Below are 19,676 nucleotides of genomic sequence, written 5' to 3'. Positions count from 1 at the left end.
TCAAACATAATGCCACGAAGTCCATGGGAAGTATGCCATTGAGCCTAATTGTTTAAGAACATGGTAATACCCTAAAGGAGTCTCTCTTTCCAGAGGACCTCAACAGACACTTCTCCCAATAAAATATACAAATGGCCAACTGATACTTTTTTAAAAGGTGCTCAATTTCACTAGCTATAAGGGCAATGCTAGTCAAAACCACAAGGAGATAGCAATTCACACCCATTAGCTATCACCAACAGGACAATAATAAGTGTTGGAGAGCAAGTAAAGAGAAAGCAGTCCTCATACACTGCTGGTGGGAATGTAATTTGGTACAGCCATTGTGGAAAACAGTATGGAGCTTCCTCAAAAATTTAAGAATAGAACTGCCATATGACCCAATAACACTTCCTCTAAATATTAAGCCCCAAATTTAGAAAAAAGTGTTTGTAAAATATACATGCACCCCTATTTTATCGCAGCATTATTCATTATTGTACCCAAGATACAGAAACAACCTAAGTGTCATTGAATGGATGACTGAAAAAGAAGATGTGGTACATACGTACAATGGAATACTACCCAGTCTTGAGAAAAGACAAAGTATTACCATTGGCAACAACACCGATGGATCTTGAGTGCATCCTGTTGAGCAAAGTAAGTCAGATGAAAAAAGTCAAGAGCCATATGATTTCACTTGAATGTGGGCTATAAAACTGAAAGCAACAATCAAACAAAACAGACTCATAGACACAGACAGTGGTATGGTGGTGACCAGAGGGGCAGGGAGGTAGGGGAGTTGAAGAGGATGAAGGGGGTCAAATATATGATGATGAAAGTAGACTAGACTTTGGGTGGCGAGCACTCAATTCAGTGGACAGGTGATGTATTATAGAATGGTGCACTTGAAACTTATGTGACCTTATTAATCAAAGTTGCCCCAATAAATTTAATTAAAAATTAAACATAGACTGAAAAACAAAAACACAATGAAAGAAAATTTTTGCGAATCATCTGATGGGATATAGTCTCCAGATTATATAAGAAACTTATAAAACTCAACAATAAAAAGACAAAAATCTTAAAATGGAAATCATATCTGCCTGGTCAGGTGTCCCAGTTGATTGGAGTATCGTCCTATACACCAGAAGGTTTCATGTTCCATCCCCAGTCTGGGCATGTATGAGAGGCAACCAATCTCTCTCTCTCTCTCTCTCTCTCTCCCTCTCCCCCCACCTTCCTCTTTCTCCCTCTGTGTCTCTCCCTTCCTCCCTCTCTAAAATCAATAATGAAAAATATCCTCAGGTGAGGATTAAAAATTGGAAAACTAATTTAAATAAATTTTATCTAAAAATTACATGTAAATGGTAATAAATACATGTACTGATGCTCAATGTCATTTGTCATTAGGGCAATGTAAATCAAAGTTACGATGAGATACTACTTCACACCCACTACAATGGCTATTTTCTAAAATATAAGTAATAACAAGTAGTAGCAATGAAGTGGAGAAATGGAAACTCTCAGATATTAGTTATGAAGTTGTAAAATAATGCAGTTGTTTTGGAGAACAGTTTCACAGTAACTCCAAATGTTAAATAAACAATGACTACATGACCCAGGAATTTCACTGCTAGAAAAATAGTCAAGAAAATTGAAAACATACTTTCACAGAAAAAGTCACACACAAATGTCCATAGAATTATTATTTTAATGGTCAGAAAGCATAAATCAATTGCCCAACAACTATGAAAAGCTAAATAAAATGTGGGAATATACAAGGAAATGTTATTTGGCAATAAAAGTAATGATGTACTGATACTCGATATATCACGAATGAATCTTGAAAACATGCCGCAGAAAGAAGCCCGTCACAAAAGCCCACGTATGGCATGATTTCACCCGTATGAAGTGTCCAGAGTATGAAAACTTATAGAAAGAGAATATAGGTTAGTGGTTGTCAAAGGCTAAGAATGGGAAGAATGTGACTAATAATGAGTCTGGTGCTTCTTTCTGAAGTGATAGAATATTCTGAAATTAGACAGTGGAGGTGGATGTGGAACTCTGTGAATATACTGGAAACCACTAAATTTTCTACTTCAAACAGGTGAATTACATTGTATGTAAATTATATCATAACAAAGCAGTGTTTGAAAACAAACAAAAAAAACATCTAGGCAGATCCGCTTAAATTTGAGAGTTTATCAAAGACTACGTAAAATATTTTTAAAAGTTTAAAAAATGAATAAAAGCTATAACAGATTAACTTTAAGAACAGTGAAGAGAAAACACTGCATATAATTCTACAACACAATGGTCCTGGACTCTTCAAAAACTCCATGTCATGAAATAGCCAAACAATGTAGCGGAACCGTAAGGTTAGAAAGAGAACCACCAGACAAGTGCCAAATGAAAAAGTCCTGCCCACATAAACTGGCCCCATTCTCCAGTCAATAATTTTTCAATATTTCAAAACTTAAAAGAAAGAAATATGACAATACTATATTGTGCTCTGCCATACATTTTAAAAAATTGGACAAATCAGTAACAAAATAATTCACACAATTACTATATATGATAAAAATGCATGCCATTCTCTATAAAAAAAAGCCATTTATGCCGGAGGTAAACATAGTCATATTTTCTGTGATAATAAAAAGGTTATGCTTCCTGTAGCCCCAGGTTAAAATAAAGTCTTTTGAAATAAGGACATGGGCATCAAATAATAATCTGATTTTCAATACACAATGCATAGATATAACAAGCAGTCCACGACTTCACATCATCAAGTCACACCATTTTCAATGAAGGAAGACATCTCATTATTCTTTAGAGGATGCACTGTGCACTGGATTGCAGTAGCCAAGTGTATTCAGTAGATTCTATTCACCTGGAAGTTAATCGTTAACCGGAGAATGACAAGTACAGATTGCAAATACATTCCGCACAGTTTCTTAAGTAAACAGTGTTGCTTATGTAGTTCTGTTTGCTAACTTGATATCAACACTCCTTTCTCAACTAAAACCACCACTTCTGGACTCTTTGTGAATGCTTATAAATACATTCTTTGATTTCAAATAAGATAAAGCAAGTAGAGGGAGGCATTTCTTCTGCCTGAAATTTGAAAAAAATGAAGAAGGAAACAGGTAATGTATCATCCTTTCACAATTATTCCAGTTTAAATAGTCATTACCTTCTGTGGGTAGAGACTGTGATACCCCACAAATTATTTGAATATCCAGATGCCATATGTTTGACGTAACAATTGGAATTCTCATGTTTTCTAACCATAATGCCAGGAATCATTTTATAATTCCCTTTGAATTTCAATAAAATTCTTTGATTTTTAAAAAGAAAACATTCAGACGATTATATATCAAACATAGTCATAGCTTTAAAAAAACACTAATATTTTGACAGATTTCATATGTCCCTTAAATAAAAAGCTATAAATTAAAACAGCTACCCAAAAGGTTGAAACCTCCTTATCCTTTTTATTACCAAACACACGAAAAAAAAAAATCAGAGATTTAGCTGTTTGCCATCACGAAAGCCAAACCTGCGAGGCACATACTGGTTTAAAATGATAGAGGTTTTATTCAGGTGTTCTGGGAGAATGGCAGACTTGGTCTCATCTCCTCAGCAAGACCAAGGCAAAAGGCAGTGTCTGGAGTTCCTGCTCCATTTAAAATACAGTCCTTAGGAACCCCAAGGAGGCTGTAAGTGTTGAGGGCTAGGCAAGAGAGCTAGGCAATTATAGGCATTGCTAAGCAGAAAACCTCTTGAAGGTCACCAGAATAGATAGGGGAAAGAAACAACACTGTCGGCCAAAGTAAGGTAAACAATACGTGATTTGCAGAGGGCTTATTCTGATTTACAGCCAATTAGTTAGAGGGCCATAAAACTTTAGGCGCCAGACTCATCTCAGGTTTGGACCCTTTAAACTGAGAGTACAAATTAAGTGGGACAGGTGGTTCTTATCACAGGAGACAGGGGTCCAAAAGAAAATTTTAACATCTGGTTAATGTTCCTCCAAAGCCAAGAGCTATGCAGAGATAGCAGCAACTCCCGCTTTTGTAACTTGCTTGCTTGCTTCTCACTGTATAAAAGAGCTAGCCTGTGAGTGTTCGGGGCGGCTCTCATCTGCAGCTCTACGGAGCACCGTGACTCTGGTCACTTTGGGGGAGTCTGCCCCTACGCAGGTAAAAGCTTTGCTTGGCCAATAAACCATCTATAAATCTCTTAAGAGTCAGAGTCTTTCGGTTCCTAGAGCGAGAACCCTCGATCTCGCATATAACATAAGCAGCCATCCGGGTAGATTTGCATGTCCCTAGCTGCAGCCCATTTCAGGCTCCGTCCTGGAATCTGCATGTAGCTCCTATGTGGCCGTGAGACATTCAGCTGCGAGGACTGCAAGATAGTGTGCTTCCAGGAATGCACCAGCAACCGCATCACCAGGTCAACCAGAGAGAGAGAAAGGCTCCCTCCTGGAGGCCACGGGACCCCTGGCTGCTAAGGCCATGTAGCCCGTGGAGAGAACAGGCCAGTGTACTGTGCTTGGGCAGGTCCTAAGCACAAGATCCATGAGCTGGAGAGAGCTTTCCTTGTTCCCCTGGGATTATACTAGTTTGGGTGCAGGGCAAGCCGGGTGCTTTCACACACTTCAGCTGGGTTCACCTCCCAACCAATCCCTTCTTTCCCCAGGCTAGGCTGACAGGCCTCTTAGGTTCAACACTCCCCTGCACGAGATTTTGACTTCTATGGCGCATGTGCCAGCCTTCCCCTGGTCGCACCCCCAAAGCTGGTACCGAAGGCAGGGGAGGGCTTTTTCCGCTGTCAAATTACCTTACTAGCGTTTCACATTTTCAGTGTAAGAACCTCCCTCTGCTGCCATCTTGATCAATGGCAGAGATTCCCAGGCACTCTGGACCCACTATCTACTGCTAATATTTTCATTTTCCTCTCCTGTCATGTGTGTGTCCACTATAATACCATACTCACGCACTCATGCATATTCATTTTCTTCAGTATTCACTAAATAAATGTCTAACGGGAAGCGTGTGTTTAGAGACTCAAAACCTTTGTAACCAGAGGCAACATTAACAACTGTACCTGAATATTAACATATTTATAAAGACATTAAATACCCATAGAAAGTGTTATAGCTCTTAGAGAAGAGCTTTACTACACACTGTAGTAAAAGAATGTGTCTTTTCTTGAATTTGGTACATTTTATTTATTTATCTATTTATTTATTTATTTATTTATTTAATTGTTGCTCAATTACAGTTGTCTGCATTTTCTCCCCACTCCTCCACCCCACCCCAGCCAAACCCACCTCCCTCCCCAGCCTCCACCCTCCCCCTTGGTTTTGTCCATGTGTCCTTTACAGTAGTCCTGAAAACCCCTCTCCCCACTATCCCCTCCCCACTCCCTCTGGCTATTGTTAGATTGTTTATTTTAAAAATAGTTTAGCTGAAATAGTGGGAAACTCAATGAATAATGGTTTATAAATCAATATTGTTCATTTTCCTTATAAAATAAGAAGATTAAGAGACAGTTCTTGTCTTTGTTTCAAATATTCAAAGATTCAAAGTCTTCGAAGCTTTCTGCCTATCATATAATCAAATATTACTTTTTCATATGTATTTTATAAAATATGGATATGCATTCAGGTTTCTATATATGTGACTTCTTAATAATGTTCAATTCCTCTGAATTTTGTTATCTGCCCTGCCATTTATTTCTGAGAAATAGAAATTATACCGAACTCTGTATTTAATGATGCATTATCTTATCCAAAGTTGTCTAATTGGGGAGGTTGGTTAGGGAGTTTGCCTATAATTATTCTTGTAAAGAGCTTATACAGCAGCTTGATTTTGTACTTTAGTTATCATATATTTTATCCACCCTGAGTCTCTCTATCTTATTGAACAATTTTTAAAAGTGTATCTCTATTGCTTTCTTTTTACTGTATTTTTCACCGATAAAAATAAGGAACAAGATCTTAATTGCCTTTTCTTTTTTTATTCCCTCAAAGCTTTCCTTTGCTTCATTTTCCTATCCATTACTCCTTTGGACTGACTCCCTTTTACTCTTTTTTTTTACATCTAAATTTCTTATGGTTATATTTGAGAATTTTTTACTTCCCTTTTTAATCTGACAAAGTTGAAAGTTAACCAAAATTCATATTTTGCTGGTAAATAATACAATTACAATTAGCTGCTGTTACAGGTATTCAAAACAACCTTTCTTTAAACATAAAGCATCCAGACACAAATGATCGTGTCTGAGTGGTAAATAGTAACAGGAGTAGCAGGAGCTTCACTACTGAGCATCCTTGTATTTGAAACACGACTATTTCTGAGAGATTTCTGTCACAACACCAGTGCACACAAATATACAGCATGATGCATGGACAAGTGGTTGAAGTAAGGGTACTGACGGATGGTTCATCGGGGGTCTCCTAGGTTGGAAACGGTAAATATAAATTTACCTTGAACTACAACTTCCTTGTTTACTTCGCATTCTTTGTTCTTCCCCTGCTCCTTCTTTCTGTGCACACCCCTTGAATGCACCCCGTAAGCTCCAGCAGTCTATTTTAATTTGCATACACACACACCCCATCACATCTAAGGATTTAATGTTAATAACTGTCTTGAAGATTTGTAAGTCCACTTAGACATGAAACATTCACATTAAATAATATTTGGTAAAGGTAAAAAGCAGCTCTTTGAGATAATTGTACATTACCATAATTGTATAGTAATTTTCTTCTGCTTTACTTTGATGGTCCACCTGAGCACCAGGGTTTAAGATGTTTTATTTTGTATAACATAAAAATTTAATTTCAGAATAACTTCTAAACATGGTTGACTACCTTTATTACTCTGTACAGCTGTAGAATTGTTTTGATATAGTTTCAAGAAGAATACTAAAATGTTTCAGTTATAAGGTGGAATTTTCATTATTTTGAACTCCATTTTTTAAAGATTTCTAAGCAAAGCAAATGTCTTATGATGAAATGGTATTATACATGGTATTTATATGGTTTAAATTCTATCTGGAACTAGAAATTAACCCCTAAGAGTCTCTAGAATAATAAATTATTATACAAAGATTCTTAAGGTTGTAAATTAGAATAACCCTCTATTACTTTAGAGTAATTGCTCCACTTGACACCGTCAGGTCTATTTTTTAGCCACAATAATTGCAGACACACACAGAATTGGGTAGCTTGGGTAGTTTTGCAAAATATTCATAAAAATCTGATTTGAGATGTTGCTTAAACATATTGTTGAGTTCGATTTGCTTATACTGGCAAAAAAGCCTGCTTTTATGATATTGAAAGTTGTAAGTAATGAAGAAAAGACATAATGGTTAGCCTTTTGGCATGATATTTCAATATGTGGTATGGCATGATACTTCAATATTTCATTCAATAGTTATGTTTCTAATTACTTTAAAGAAGTGATCATCTGTTAGAAGTGTCAGCATTATGTTGAATTTTGTATTTAAGAAGTATGAGGTAATCCATAGGAATTATGTCTTTTACTTTTTCTATTATGCTTAATCATTTTTAAAGTTCATGAATTAGCCTCTGGCTAATCAATGGTTCCAATCTATTTGTAAGTGGACAATTATTAGACACATTAAAATATCTACTTTTCCATATTAAAACATTAAATCTTTACACATTAGTAAAAGTCTACTTTACTACATATTATTTCTGGATAATCGTATTAGCAATGTAAATATTATAAAACTCTACTATAAATTATGTTCCCTAAAATATAGCAACTTTTTAACTTTCACAGTTTAATAAGAAGACTTCTTTAGAGTCACACAGTAGATATTGGCTGTGGAAATGACAAAATAACTAGTAAATCCAAGAAAGGTTTATACAAACTTTGGAATAAATCCTATGTATCAAAGAATAACTAGATCATTGAATGTTTTGTAAAACATTTATAAAACATTCAGTGCTTATTTATTGAGAAAAAAACAGTTATTGACTTTGGCATTGTAACATAATTCTGAGAGGTGATTAACTATTAATTCTAAGAACTCTTAGAATTATTTTAAAGTAAACCCAACATTACCATTTGGCTAAAATAAGGCCTATTTTGTGCTTCCAAGCAATAATGTTTAGAATTTTGCTCCAACACTACTGAAGAGCACAAGCTGTAGGTGATGTCCACAAACCATCATTTGAATACTGCCAAGGTATTTTTCTTAAATTAAAATCTGATTACTTTGTTAATCTAAAATATTTTAATGCCTCCCATCCAACAGCAGGATAAAATCCAAATGCATTAAATATCTATGGGGCTCTTCATCATCTGATCCTACCTCATGACCAGTGTCAACGTGTGACATTTTCATAATGGATCTTCCATGCCAATCATATTTGAGAATCTTCCAAATGCATGATGAGCCCAACACCTGGAAGACTGGCATACTCTGTCCTTTCTACTTAGATTGTTTTCTATCACTTACACTAATAGCTGGAAAATTCTTGAACAAGTTGAGATTTTAGCCATATCCTTGTTCTTTCTATTCATCTACTCCATATCATGAGAATTACTTAGGTTACCCTTCTGCAACATGAAATTATATGATAACAATGCGATCAAATACATTGTTGAGCTGTAAATTTGTGAATTTACTGTGGTAGGCATTTTGTATACATTATTGCAATTAATAATCACAAAATTTTATTTACAGATTATTCAATTTTAGCTTTGGGAGAATACCAGGATCAAATTATAAGACTAGCATGTGCTATAATTAGAACTCATATGAGGTATTTTAAAAAATATTTGATTCAGTTTTGTTGAGAAATAATTGACATATATCACTGTGTAAGTTTAAGCTGTACAGGATGATGGTTTGAATTACATATATGGTTAAGTGATTACCAACCACAGTGTCTTTAGGTAACATCCATCTTCCTTTTATATTTTTATGATGTTAATTGCCATTCTTTGCTTCCTTTCAAATATTTCCCTTTCAAATTTCTTTTAAAGCAGATCTGGTGGTAATGAACTCCTTCAGCTTTTGTTTTGGGGGAAGGTCTTCATCCCTACAGCTTTGCCTGATACAGAATTGATGGTCGACAGTTAGTTTCTTTCAATATTTTAAATATGTCATCCCAAAAGTTTCTGTTGAGAGATCTGCTGATAGTTTTATGGGGGTTGCCTTAAGCTGACATTTTTTTTCTCTTACTCTTACTAAAATTTTTTCTTTGTCTTTGACTTCTTGGCAATTTAATTATAATGCATCTTGGTGCAGTCCCCTTTTGTGTTTAACCTATTTGGGGTCCTTTTGACCTGATGGACCTGGATGTCGATTACTTCCCTAGATTTGGGGCAATTTCAGCTCTTATTGTTTAAACACTTTCTGTTTCTTTCTCCTCTCTTTCTAGAATTCCCATAATAGAAATATTATTTTTTTCATCTTGTCTCATAATTCCTGTAAGTTTTTTCACTCTTTTTCATCCTTTTTTCTTTTTGTCCCTTTGGGTAATTTCCAGTGTCCTATCCTCCAGATTACTTGAACCAGATATTGCTGAAGTCAAATCTCTATGCTAAAAACCGCCACCTTGCTAGGTTTTACATCTTGTACTGTACACACTCAATGTTAATATGTATATATTTATTTGTCTCTCACATTGGTACTGCTTTAAGGCAGCATTTGTTCATATTTGTTTTCATGCTTTCTGATAAATATTGTATACTTAGTAGATATATATTTTCTACCATTATTTCAATCTAAGCAAAAATAATATTGTTTATGTATTATTATGCTATATTTTTATACAAACTACATCACTGAGATTACCACTTCCAGAGGCAAATACATGAACCACCGTAAAGAGTGTAGCTTGGACTTCTGGGATAATGGCTATTTAAATTGCATTTTCTACTTTGCTTACTAGAAGTTATCCAAAAGCAGCAAAGAAAAGAGAGATAATAACAATAATGCAGTCCACTTTCAGGAATCCTAAGGATAAAATGTAAGCTTAAGATGTCAAAATATATCCCAAGCTCATGAGGCAGGACAAATTAGCATAGTGATCACAGGACGGTGAGAGATCTTATTGATGAAGAAAAGCTCACTGAGAGCAGAATGCAGTATTTACCAACAACCATGCAAAGCTCTGGCCATTATTTATAACCTTGTTTCAGAGAAACGATTCACAAAAAGGGCTGGAAAGAATACAGAAAAATCCATCTCTTGAAATAATTTGAGAATGACTAAGGAAGCTAGGATTTGATGGACCAAGGGTCCTAAAGAGAAATAAAGCATTATATAGAACCCTGCACTGTGCTAAGCTTTCCTTCTATAGTTATTTTCTGATTCTGGTAGAGATTTTGGTAGTCTCATGGATCTAGAGAGACAAAAATCAGAAAGCAGCTTTCACAAGGCATGTGAGGCCAACATCATGGGAATAAAGGGAGCATATAGAAGTGACATGAACATTCAGTGTGGTTTTCCCCTTGCAACAGCTGATTATTTGTAAGGAGCTAATAAAATGTGGAAAAGCCAAGCAGAGCTTTTGACTATTTCCTAATCAGCGAGCTGGCAGAATGTGGATTTTAAGGAGTGTTATTGACATACTCCTTCACGTACATCAATAACTCTGGTAAAACCCTGGCTTCCCGCTGGGATTCCTGAAGTACTATATTACAAGAGTATCGGCTAATTGGTACTAGAATAGCTTTCATAAAGATGGAAACTTAGCTCTAAATCAGCTCAAATATAATTTATCTTTCCTTACTCTGAACGCCTAATGTAGAAAAACAGCACAGAGTGAAGGTAGATAACATCAGTCATAGCATCTACAGATTTTAATACAGAATGTCTAGCATTAATGACAAATTAGAATGTAGACATGATGGCAGGAAAGAGAGACACAAATAGAAATAAAACTACAAGTGATATAGGAAATGAGGTTTTCAGACATGAACTTTAAAGTTATTGTGATTAAGATGTTCAAAATGATAGATAATAAGATTTATTATTTCATCTGATAACTGAAATTCAGCATTATTGAATGGCAATTATAGAACTAAGAAAATTGATCTTAAAATTTAACAAATAGGTATAATAAACAAATCAGACTCAGAAGAAAGAGTTAAACTGAAATAGAGGTCATTGCCAGTTTGAAGGAAGAAAAGAGAAATGGATAAAAATGCAAGAAAGAGGAAAAGTCATATGAGGCCAAATTTATTTCTTTTTTCATATTAAGCCAAAGAAAGCCTCAGAAGAATAAGCAAAAGAAGTTGGGAGAAAAACAATTCCAGAAGAGTTTAAGACCACGAGTTTTGAAACACTAAAGGAAGACATCAAGATACAGATTCAAGAATTACTATAAACATAAAAATGGTAAAAAGAAAAAAAAACACACTTAGAAACATCATAGTAAAACAATCTATACTAATAAAATAACAATAAGCTATCCAGAACACATGGACACATTGTCTTCGAAGGAACAACAATAAACCTGAAAGCTGCCTCTCCAAAGAAATTATTAATCCAGAAGGAAATGGGATAGAATACTTACAGGGCTAAAAGAAATTAATAAATAGAAAAACAAATAAAATATTTTTATTCATCCAAAGGAAGGGAGAAAAGATTTTTAGGAAATAAAAATTAGATGGTACAAATAAAAAATCAAATTCAAAAAGGTAGACACAGAATGAACTGTCAGTAATTACACTGATGGTAAATTGAGTGAACACACATGTCAAATAGTAAGATTGACAAATCGGACTAGAAAAGAAAAACCTCATGCTTACAAAATAACTAATATGTTTATACCAAATAGCATAGTTTCAAAAGATATAGGGCAGCTGCAAAAAGAAGAGCAAAAGGGGAAAATCCAAAAACAGAAACAGTAATTTTTAACAAACTTCTCTTAACAGATGATAGAAAAACCTGAGACAAAATACGGAGAGAGAAGTCTTGTTAGCGTGGTGATTATGTCTCTTTTACAGTGTTAATCCCACCTTGCATATGTGAAGTAAACCCCACTAAGAACATTCTTCATATGGTTCCAGATTGAGTTACTTCTGTCTACAGTGATTTGGAGAGTTTATTGTAAAGCCATTTGCTTGTAGGTTTTCTTTGACATATTCAAGTATCCAGATTTTCAGTTATTTGTTCATATCTAACTCCGTTCATTTGTTCTTAAGTACTTTTTCCTATTTCATACAAAAATGTTTAATTTTTTGGTAAAAAGTCTTAATAATATCACTTTGCCTTTTAAAAATATATTTTATTGATTATGCTATTAATTTGCCCCATTCCCCCCCCCCTTTATTCCCCTCCACCCTTCATTTCCCCTGCCACCCTCATACCTGCCCCCCTCTTAGTTCATGTCCATGGGTCATATATATAAGTTCTTTGGCTTCTCCATTTCCTATACTAGTCTTAACCTCCCCCTGTCTATTTTGTACCTACCATTTATGTTTCTTGTTCCCTCTACCTTTTCCCTTATTCTTTCCCTCCACCTCCCTGCTGATAACCCTCCATGTGTTCTCTATTTCTGCGATTCATTAGGAACAGAATTCTAGTTGCTTGTTTAGTTTGTTTTTGTTTTTGTTTTTTTTAGGTTCAGTTGCTGATAGTTGTGAGTTTGTTGTCATTTTAGTGTTCATATGAACAGTAAATGTTCATATGAATGAACACAAAATATGAACACATGTTCATATTGTGATCATCATCTTTTTTGTAGATAAGTCCCTTTAACATTTCATATAATGTGGGTTTGGTGATGATGAACTTCTTTAACTTGACCTTCTCTGGGGAGCACTTTACCTGCCCTTCCATTCTAAATGATAGCTTTGCTGGATAGAGTAATCTTGGATGTAGGTCCTTGGCTTTCATGACTTCCAATACTTCTTTCTAGCCCTTTGTTGCCTGCAAGGTTTCTTTTGAGAAATCAGCTGATAGTCTCATGGGAACTCCTTTGTAGGTAACTGTCTCCTTTTCTCTTGCTACTTTTAAGACTCTCTCTTATCTTTAATCTCGGGTAATGTAATTATGATGTGCCTTGGCGTGTGCTTCCTCCAGTCCAACTTCTTGGGGACTCTCTGAGCTTCCTGGACTTCCTGGAAGTCTATTTCCTTTGCCATATCGGGGACGTTCTCCTTCATTATTTATTCCAATAAGTTTTCAATTTCTTGCTCTTCCTCTTCTCTTTCTGGCACCCTTAGGATTCGGATGTTAGAACATTTATAGTTGTCCTGGAGGTTCCTAAGCCTCTCATCACTTTTTTGAATTCTTGTTTCTTCATTCTGTTCTGGTGGACTGTTTACTACTTCCTTCTGGTCTGAACTATTGATTAGAGTCCCAGTTTCCTTCCTGTCACTATTGGTTCCCTGTTCATTTTCCTTTATTTTATTTTGTATAGCCTTCACTTTTCCCTCTATTTTATGACCATACTCAACCAATTCTGTGAGCATCCAAAACACCAGTAATTCTGTGATTACCAGTGTTTTGAACTGTGTATCTGATAGGTTGGCTATCTCTTCATCACTTAGTTGTATTTTTTCTGGAACTTTGATCTGTTCTTTCATTTGGGCCATATTTTTTTGTCTCAGTGAAGGGCAGACCTTTAGGTGTTCACCAGGGCAGGGAAACCTACTTTGCTGTGTTGTGGCTTTATGTGGGGGAGGGGTCCGAGAGGGAACAGTGCCACTTGCTGAGCTCTTGGCTGGCTTTCAGTCACTTCCCCCGCTACCCACAAGCAATTTGAGCCCTTCTGGTGCTGATTACTGGGTGGGTGGGTTTGTGTTCGCTCTAGGACCCTGTGGGTCTCTGCAATGAACTCTTCTGTGAAGCTGAGAGTTTCTCCCACCATCTCAACCCCCACAGGTGTTTTGAGTCAGAGGTTTTGAGGCTTTATTTCCGTGAGCTGGGATCCTGGGTTGCGTGGTCTGTCTTGCTCCCCAGTGGTTCCTTAAGGTTTATCCACACGCATTTGTTGGACCACTGGCTCTACCAGCCGTCGCCTCACCCAGTCCTCCAGCCTCCACCTTGCCGTGAGTCCTCTCCACCCCCACTGCCCATCTCTGCCCATTCTACAGGTCTGGATGAGTGTTTCTTCTTTAACTCCTTGGTTGTTGGACTTCCATACAGTTTGATTTTCTGGCATTTCTGGTTGTTTTTTGTTTTTAAATTGGTTGTCTTTCTTTTGGTTGTGCAAGGAGACAGTGTGTCTACCTACGCCTCCATCTTGGCTGGAATTTATTTTTGCCTTTTTGATACCTGTTGTTTCTGGAGTGGTATATCCTTTGTTTGTTTGTGTAATTTCAAACACTGGCAATGTCATTTTCCCCCTGGAAATTATTGATAGGTGTTTACAGTATACTTAATCTTTTGTCTTTGTAGGTTTTCACTAGGTGTACTATTTTCTATTTCAACATTTTTCTTTCTTTTTTAAATTACTTTTTCTCTTACATTTTTGTTTTTCTTTTTCATTAGCATTATCAGAAGGAAAATTAAATCATTGATTTTAGCTTTTAACTTTTCTGCTTTTCTAACATGCAATTCTTACTGTTGATTTTAATATATGTTTTACATTTTTAATCAGTTAATTACATTTTATTCAGGTAATTGCATTTTCAAATTTATGTTCCAATTTCTTCTTTGAAACAAAAATTTCTTAGAACTACACTGTTTTCATATGGTTGCCCATTTTCTCTTTATTTCTTTTTAAATGTGTTTCTAGGTTGTGATCAGATAGTAATTTCTGAATAATTTCAAAGCTATTAAATTTATAGACATTTTGTTCTGCAGCTAGTTCAGGACAGACACCCTTAACAGATGGGGGCGACCTTACAGGATGAACCACAGACTTTATATAGTGACATTGTCCCCAAAGCCGTACTACGTGGGCCCAGGAAGAACTGGCTCCTCTCACTATTACACTTCTTAGAAAATGTTTGCTTCCCACACTAGTGAAGTTGAACTCTGAGGGTTTGGGGTTCTTATTTCGCAAAGGGGTCCTATTCAACAAGGGGTCATGGCCAGCTCTGTTGAATCGCAAGATGAGGCTGTCACCTGGCTTTTGTGTTTCTTATGCCACTATACCAACTGGCAGAAATGGGGTTTATTCCATAGGCTTGAGTGATTACAATGAGAGCATAAAAGAGTATTTCTGAAACTCATGGAATTCTGTGAAACAACTCAGAACTTCCATAGCAAAGAGTTAATGGAAACTGCAGTTTTCATTTTTCTTTTTTTAATGAGGAATCAGTGGTTTTGGACCACTCATTTGAGGAAAAGAGCTAGCCATCTGAGCTTCTATCTGAGAGTAGAGGGATATCAAATGAGTAGCAGAAGGAAGCCATAGATATCAGCCATAGCCTGTGACTAATTATAGAATCAAGAACTATAGTACGTTATTATATTTTCTCTTTGCTTATTATATGTTTATGTTTACTTATCTTGCTAACTATTTTATTCTCTTTTGTTTAATATATAAGTTATTAGAGATTTAGTCTTTAGGTAACATAATAATCAATGGAATTGCTATAAATTTGATGCATGAATAGTATAAACAGCAATGGCTACAGTGAGTGTTAGGATTGTGAATTTCCTCATTTTGTGGAAATATTAAGTGATTTTATTAATGTAAGAAAGCTTGATAGTATGTAGAAAGGTATATATAGAAGCTAAGTATCCAAATAGGTGGACGGTGTCATTTATCAATTCATTGATTCTCAACTCCAAATCCATTGTTCATGGCTTGCTCTGAAAAAAATAAAATAAATATTGCTACTTGGCTGGCTGGCACCATGTTAAATTTTGTCAACAGAGGGCACTGGGGGACAGCGATAGAGCATGAGCTTCCTCTCCCTTGTTTTGGGGTGCTCCTCTCAGCAGTCAGTGCGTACAGTTTAGTTTTGTTTTGCTCTTTCTTCAGCACCATGCAACTGGGAAAATATGGCACCTTACAAAAGGCAGCTTCCCTCAACACCCACTAAAACAACATTGTGGCAGAGTGGCGGAACACTTCTCTGTGACTGACCTTTCTCAGTTCATCCAACTTAGTTACTTTGTAACAGTGTCGCTAGTGGGATACTTCCCTATGACAGACTCCGCCAGGGACCTTCTCAGGCAATTTTGCAGGAAAGGGCCACCAAGAGGACAATTTCCAATGAGTCCTACAAACAACATAGGACCTTAGGAAATGTATTTGCTATCCATTGAGCTGTGTCCCTGCCAATTAGATCTGTATTTCAGTTTTGGATCTGTTTATATGCAATTGCTCAGTCTTAGAGGGCGTGGCTGCTGCTTATATCTGCTACTCTTATCTTCTTTAGAGGGCCCTTTTCCTCTTGCTAGCTAACCCCCATTACTACAATCTCCTGCTGAGAATTGTTGTGGCAGGTTGAATAATGGCCCCTCAAAATAACTGCATTCTAATTCCTACAACCTGTGAAAAATGTTACCTTGTATCTCAAAAGGTACTCAGCAGATGCAATTAAAGCAAGACCCTTAAGAAGTAGAAATTATCCTGTATTATTCAGGTGGGTCTTGATGTAATCACCAGCGTCTTTACAAGAGGTAGTCAAAGGGATGCTCAACTACAGGAGAGCATAAGACAATGGGGCCAGGGAAATGTACTAGAGTGAAGCACACACAAATGAATGGAGTGCTGACAGCCCCCAGAAGCTAAAATAGCCTAGGAATGGGCTCTCCTCTGGAGCCTCCAGAAGGAACAAGCCCTGCTAACCTCGTGAGTTTAGGCCAGTGAAATTGAATTCTGGCTTCCAAAAGTTTAAGAAAATACGTGTGTTGTCTAAGACACTAAAGTCATGATAATATGTTAATAGCAACAATAAGAAGCTAATATAATATTTTATATTAAACTTCTCTGTTCAAATTATTGTGTGGTTTTTGTCACCTGATAGGACTGTAACTGATACACTCTTGCATGACTGTGAAGTATTTTTGATACTTCTTGACCAGAATGGAAAGGAATGTGATTTACAGATCAATGGCTGCAGGTTATATATTTAAAGTGTAAATCTGTTCTTCAAAGATGCTATGTTTGAAGATATGAAAGCTCTGATCATAGATACTTGTAAATCGATCTTGTGTGCAAACTTTATATGGCAGGATCCATTTTGCTATTGTGAATTATACACTGGTGAGGTAAATGGGGTTACGATAGGACTACTGTGCTTGTATCCCTTAAAGTGGCACTGTTCTCTTCATACTCCTGGATGGGGCATTGTGTTTGATTTATGATGTTGGTCAAATTGAAGATCAAAGTCAAAAGTTTTCATTTGATTTTATCTACTAAAATGGTTCTTATCCCACATGCCAAAAACAAATATTAAGTTTTTACCAACAAACTAATATGCACATTCTAAGTTTACAGTTTCAGAACAAGGAAATGACCACTATGTGGGTCTACCAACGATGCCAAGACTCCAGTCACCTTTTAACCTCCGCATCATGCGCAACCCTGCTCCACTGTGGGGAGGAAGGTGATGATACTTCAGACACATGGGTATTAATCTCAGCTTGAATCCTGTCTCCAGTAATTCAGAATGTCTGAATGTTCTGATTTTGCCAGATATGGTTACTTAGATAAATGCTCATTACAGAATTGAAAGCATCATAACCATACACATGGGCTTTTATAATTTAATGTAAATAAGGTCTCTTCTTCAAACAAAGATTTACATGTCCATAAACTGGTTAAACCACAGAGACCAAGTATGGCATAAAAACTTCAATGGTGTCACTATCTTCAGACGGCTGATCATCCATTCTTGATTTTTTTTTTATTTTGTAAATTACATAATAGCCCTGTTGGATGTCAATCTATTCTTCTCCTAAATTCATCATCTTGGTTAACCCGGTCTATAATTCTCTCTAGTCAGGCTCCTCTGGCTTCCACTTTGATTTGAAACTCATTTCAGTAATTGCTCCTTCATACGCTCTGATAATTGGGCACCATGTTGCTATGGTCCCCATTACTAAAAGAGAGACCAGTTGTGCAGTAGCACTGTGATCATCAGACCTGGCTCACCTGGGGCAGCTGCCACTATGATTCCCATCGTTCTTGGGGCTCCTTCCTTAGCATACTTCTTGTCTCCTTGATAGAGAGAGACAAGCCTTTTCTCTCTGTGCCTTTTCGTGGACATTTTCCAATAGGATTACCAGCTTTAATTTTTGTACTAATATGCCCAATTATTGATCTCTTTCTCCAATTCTCTGCTATTGCAGTGCCGGCATTTCTCAGTCTTTCAATGAAGGCCACCCTTCTTGCCCCACTTCTCCTTCTTTCTCTTATTTGTTCCGTGTGGACCTTCATAAGGTTCGACAGAGAAACAGAACCAATAGTAGATCCAGGCCAGAACTTGCTCCAGGAAATTTCCCAGATTCAGAAATTAGGTGGCTGATGTTGGTTGTAACAATGTATTGAAAGTTGACCCGCAAGTGATCCCATTCTAAAGTCCAAAATAAAATTTAAAGACTGTCTCCAAATCCCACAAGAGACTGAGAGAAACAGGATCAGCCAGAGGTAGAAAGTGAACCGAGAGGCAATTACAACAAAGGCTTTATTCAGTCTCACAAAGAGATGTGGAGCTAGAGTTGTCCCTAATCTGAGAAAATGTCGTTAAGTGTATGTATACTCCATATTAGCCAGTTGTTAGATATAGGCTTCCCCTGGAGAAAGGATACTTCATTAAAAAGTATATTAAAATTAAACACGAAAAGATGCTCAACTTTATTAGTCATATGGTAAATGCAATTAAACTTACAATGAGATACCAGTGCACACCAGAAGAACGCCTAAAATTAAAAAGGCTGACACACCAAGGGTTATCAAGGATGTGGAACAATTAAGAAATCTTATACACTGCAGCTGTGAGAGTGAATTTGTTCAACTGCTTTGAAATACGATTTGGGAATATCTACTGAAGTTGGGTAGATGTGTTCTGGATGACTCAATAGTTCTAGTCTAAGATATTCGCCCAATAGAAATGTTCTCAGATATTTACCAAAAGACATACAATGGAATGTGCTCAGCTATACTACTTATAATAACACCAAACTTCAAAGTACCCTAAAACCATTCATCATCATTTGGATAATTAGATGTTGGTGCATTCATATGAATGAAAACCTGACTTAGACAAGTGGGAATCAATGACCTACATCCATGCACAGTGAACTCACAAGCATTATATTGAACAAAATAAGCCAGACATAAACGTGTGTGTAACATATAATTCCATTTATATGAAGCACAAGCAAGCCTATGCTGTTAGAACATATAGGGAAATATGAGTGCCTTTTAAGGATGTGAAAAGGTGTATAACCTCAGTAGTAATAGTACAAATAAAAGTTTAAATGACACTATAAAACTATTTTTTACCTAGCAACTTTGTGAAAATCCTGAACTTTGATAGCATTTTGCTTTACATGGAAAATGTATTGCTGAAAAGAATGTAAATTGGGTGTAAACTGGTACTAACCTTAGAGAGAGAGAGAGATGCCCAATGTATGAAAATGTTATCTTTAGGTCAATGAGCATAAGCGTCACCTACAGAACTCATTAGATATTAGCTCACCTACAGGGCTCATTAGACCCAGCTCTGGAAATTTGGATTTAGTATGTCTAGGGTAAAAGTAAAAACTTTCATTTTTAACAACCTCCC

At 36.4% G+C, this 19,676-nt stretch overlaps 1 pseudogene; it reads left to right on the top strand.

Annotated features, from left to right (window-relative positions):
* The first annotated feature begins 552 nt into the window (after positions 1-552).
* Positions 553-19,676, top strand: part of LOC112316988 (small ribosomal subunit protein eS24 pseudogene) — an 85,191-nt pseudogene continuing 66,067 nt past the window's right edge.

Source organism: Desmodus rotundus, chromosome 7 (genome assembly GCF_022682495.2).
Source record: "Desmodus rotundus isolate HL8 chromosome 7, HLdesRot8A.1, whole genome shotgun sequence".
Lineage (NCBI taxonomy): Eukaryota > Metazoa > Chordata > Mammalia > Chiroptera > Phyllostomidae > Desmodus > Desmodus rotundus.
Note: the sequence above shows the minus strand (reverse complement) of the source record. Positions and strands in the feature narration are given on the sequence as shown.